Source organism: Pinus tabuliformis, chromosome 4_2 (genome assembly GCF_031772625.1).
Source record: "Pinus tabuliformis cultivar Carrire ecotype Pingquan chromosome 4_2, CPIR1, whole genome shotgun sequence".
Classification (NCBI taxonomy): domain Eukaryota; kingdom Viridiplantae; phylum Streptophyta; class Pinopsida; order Pinales; family Pinaceae; genus Pinus; species Pinus tabuliformis.
The window spans coordinates 915,600,627-915,605,336 of NC_142304.1; positions in this window are offsets into that span (position 1 = coordinate 915,600,627).

A 4,710-nucleotide genomic window follows, 5' to 3' on the forward strand; every position below is an offset into this window, starting at 1 on the left:
AGAAACATGACTATGATTATGTACCTACTAGCCTAGGCATATAAATTAAATGGTAGTTGGTAAAAGAATATATATATATATATATATATATATATATATATATATATATATATATATATATATAAAGCTTAGTAGGATTAGATCTTCATCATGTCCAACATATCACCACAATCTGGGTGGGAAATTGAGCCCATGACTTCACATCAAAGAGTGCCTTAACATAATGCAAGATCACCATCTAGACAAAAATAATAATAATAATAATAATAATAATAAAATTATAGCTTTATTATTATTATTATTATTATTGATAAAATAATGACTGTATAACTTAAACATATATACATTTTTAAAAAGTCATGTAAAGAGATTCCTCATCATGGATATTCACTCCCACTTGATCATGAATATTCTTAATTTGTAAATAGGCTTGGGCCAATAACATACTTTATCAATACCACATGCCAAAAAAAACATAACTCAATTCATATTACATTTTTTTTAATTAATGAATTTAATTAACAAGGCAAAAAGGCTAGCCCATGGGGTGTATAATAGACTATGATTGGGTATACTATTAAGTAACTCCAAACTTTTTGGACACAAATCGAGTCATGTTAAGAGATGGTGTGGCCTAGGCCAGGTGCAATCCTTGAGTGATTTTGATGGCCTAGATGCCCCTAGTAAGCCCCTAGTCTGGAGTTTCCCAAGCCACATGTTAACCCTGAAATCAAACTCAAACAACTTGACAAAGAAGAAAGGGCAAAACAGGTATAAGCAATTTAGATATATATTTCAACGTTTGATTTGTGTATACTACTACCATATTAGATCCATCTAACTTCATATCTATCATGAGCATAAAAGAATCAAATCTATTAGGGTTCAAACTCGTCCTAAATAATGATAAGAACATTTATTACTTAATATCATAAGTAATTATAACACTATATTTATACCACCAATAGCTAGCCTAGTACTTATTAATCCAAACTCAGATTAAAGCCTCCACACATCTCTTAGGTTTTTTCCTTGCTAACCCTCTTAAACATGTGGAAAATATGTATATAATACTTAATTATATTAATGGTTAGATAAATTATTTTTTAAAGTGAAAATAAAATAAATAATATAAAATATAAGAGGTTTTTTTTTTTAATTAAACTTTAATTCAAATAAAAATAATTTTTTAAATTAAATTAACAAAGTAAAAAGAATAAAGTTATTTTTATGAAAAGAAGAATAATATTGAATATTTTTATATTTAAATTCAGTAATAAAAGAAAATTAAGATATTATTAAAAGATGACTAATTTTAAATGTAACAATATATATTAATAAAATAAAAATAAATTCTTATAGATTTTATTTTAAAGTTTGAAGTTAAACATTTTTTAAAAGATTTATACATATCCACAATAAATTATAATTTTAAATATTTATTTTTCTACAAAAAATATTTTTATATATTTTTTAAAAACAAATTTGAAGAAATATTCTCTTCTAATTACATTTAAAAATAATAAAATAACATTTATATTAAAAATATTAAATATTTACCATAATTTACTTATTCCAAAATATTCTAATAGATATTCTAATAGATAAAACTATTGACATAAATATATTAAACCAATACAAACCAAACAAAAAACAGAAAAAGTTTCTTAAAATTACTTTACAGTCTGACCAAAAAGATTTATAATTGAAGAGTTAATATAAAAATTCCCAAAACCAAAATTTATCATGATATATACGTGACCATCAGACGCGTTGCTCTGGAGTGCGTATCAAAGAAAATTATAAATGCACAAAATATTACTACACAATAACAGTTTTAAAAATTGTATATACATTCTGCACACGAAAAAGAGCAGGCTTTAAAAAGTGTATAATTATGGGAAAGTGCATTTCAATATTGCAAAGAGTGGAAACATGCGAGAAGCTTCCCAAACGAATTATTCAACTCCCATTGACGTTGTTTATTGAGGTTGGGTCAAAAAAATGGTTAGAATGTGGCTATTTTTTTTTTCAATAAATTTGACACGAAGAGTATTTGAATTTTGTTGGATAATGATAATAGATTAACACTATTTAAGATTTTAAAATTTATAACTATAATTTAATTCCTCAAAACTTTTATAACATTTTATCAAAATCTTGTCAAAAACTTTATTAAACTACACATTCCCACCTCATCTGTTTTTTATTAATTATAATCCTAAGTTATTCATATAAATTTTCATTATTGAAAAAGGATAAGGCCCTTTCCTATTCGTTTTATGGCCAATGATCACGATGTGACCATATTACGCGTTTTCATTCATTAATTAATTAAAAAAAAATTCCCCTTATGGTCAATTATGTTGTCACTCTAGTTAAGCAAATGACGATAAAATGACAATTTATGGTCAATTATGTTGTCACCATAGTTTATAACCAGAAAGTTAATTATGTTGTCACCATAGTCTACAACTGTTTTTGTTAATGAAATGAGGATAAAATAACAATTTCTCTTCTTCCAGATAAGTGGATGTTGATATTGACAATTAACCAACCCAAACCCACATTTATCTTTTTCCCTCGAGTATGCCAGTTTCGCACAATACGTGTGTGAGGGGCACAACTTAGCTCACGTTGAAATTTGATCCTCACTCCATATTTTTGACGAAGCATGTCATTTTTATGTACGCTAACAGTATGAATGGCAAAGGACACTTCCAGAAAGCAGCATGAATTTCTAATAAAAAAGTTTAAAAAGTCGACATCGTGTAGTTTTCCACTAGAAGCTCTGAATAATAACAACCTTCAAATACTTCTAAGCTGACACGTTTATGCACCAAATCTTTGATCTTTCGGTCCTTTTCCTTCTTTTCTTAATCTCTCTGCTCTTTACCCTAATACTATACCAAATAATAATGATACCAACCTTTCATCTTTCTGTTTTTTTTCTTCTTTTCTAAATCTTTCGTTCTTTGCCCCAGTACTATACCAAATAATAATAATACCAGGTTCAGGGCCTACAGCATTTATCAATCCCCAAGTTTGGCATCGTTCACGGGGTCCACCACACATGTCAATTCACAGGTTTGGCAACCCTCTAGTATGTAGTTTCTTTGTGTTTGTGGAGAAAACTCGGAGGCGATTCATACAGACGAAAGAAAAACACGGACAGACATATAGTTGGCTATTAACTCATCGCCACCAAGGATGGAAGGAATTTGACGGGCTGTCATGACAGGTGAAAAATTTACAAAACTGTCAACATCTTTTCTTGAAACTGTGAAGATGGGTCCAAACTGTCCAATTTGACGGAGTGACTCTGTTCTGAAATTCCAACCCTGATTCCCACCAACTTTAAAAAATAGAGCCGTCAGCGTTGGCGTTCTGTTTGTCGCACTCTCACGCGTTTCACATGCCTATCTCTTTCTAAAATCCAAGCAGTCCACCTCAGGTGAGGCGAGTCGTTTTAAGGAGATATCTCTCATGTTACCATTAATCAAATACACAAGAAATCTGGGGCCCGGCATACCGTTTAAAACAAATATAAATGAATGGCAGATTGATTGGAGAGTCGTCGTCTGCCACCTTGGTTGTGTTTAGCTTGCCACATCGAGCACGTTATGAACAGTAACAAGAGAATCGACGTGGACGGCAATGGTCAGTGGCGGGCATTAATACGTTGGGCAGTCAAGGCCACTGGATTGGAGAGAACACTCCACAATATGCGGTACAAACACAAACAGCTGTTGCGTGCATTGTAACCTTTAGTTTCTTCTTGCTTTGATTTACTTGGTTAGGTTTGAAATTTTGGAAACCATTTTTAGCTCAGTTTGATGGCTTTAACGCCATGGGTAGATCTATTTAACTAAAGTAGATTGGTTAAATTTGAAGATGGGAAGTGAAATCTGTCGTCCATATCAGGCAGATAAATGCCAGGCAAGGAATATTTCAGAATAAAGCTTTCGTATTTAATTTTTTTTTTTTAGTTGGTATTTTTCATTATTTTTGTAATTTTAATAATGAAATTATGTAAATCATTAAAATCTAATAAATGAGGTATATTTTTGGTCGTACGTGGGGATTAAACTCGCAATTGTTACATGGGAGGAATCACTATTCCACCTTGGAATAATTTAAGATATATTTTTAAGATGAAAATAATCTTTAATTAAAATTAAAATTATTTTAATGATGGGAAAGTTAAAAATTAATATACTTCAGGTGGCGTGGTTTTCCTTGATAACAGTGATGTGTCAACTGACATTCGCGGATAGCAGTCAGAGATGGCTGTCCTCAATGTTGGTTTGACAAAACTGAGTTTGATAGGTTTTTCCACCTTTTGAAAAAAAAAAAAAAAAAAAAAAAAGAAAAAAGAAAAAGAAAAAGAGTAAAAAGTCAAGACAATTCGGGTCCGGGCAAAATTTTGAAAAAGGGAAAGCAAATAAACCCAATGAATCCAAGGGTTTAAGGGTTTAGAGAAAAACCATTCAGGCTAATGTTTGAAAAAGGGAAAGCAAATAAACCCAATGAATCCAAGGGTTTAGAGAAAAACCATTCAGGCTAATGTAGATGTTACGTAGGGTTTTAGTAAAGAGCCCATTAGTTGCGTGGTCAAAGAGGAGCATGAGCCCTGCCTATATTTAGGACATGGAGGTTTTTAGGCACTCTGTCATGCTTGTGAACTTCACTTGACATCAAGGTGCACAA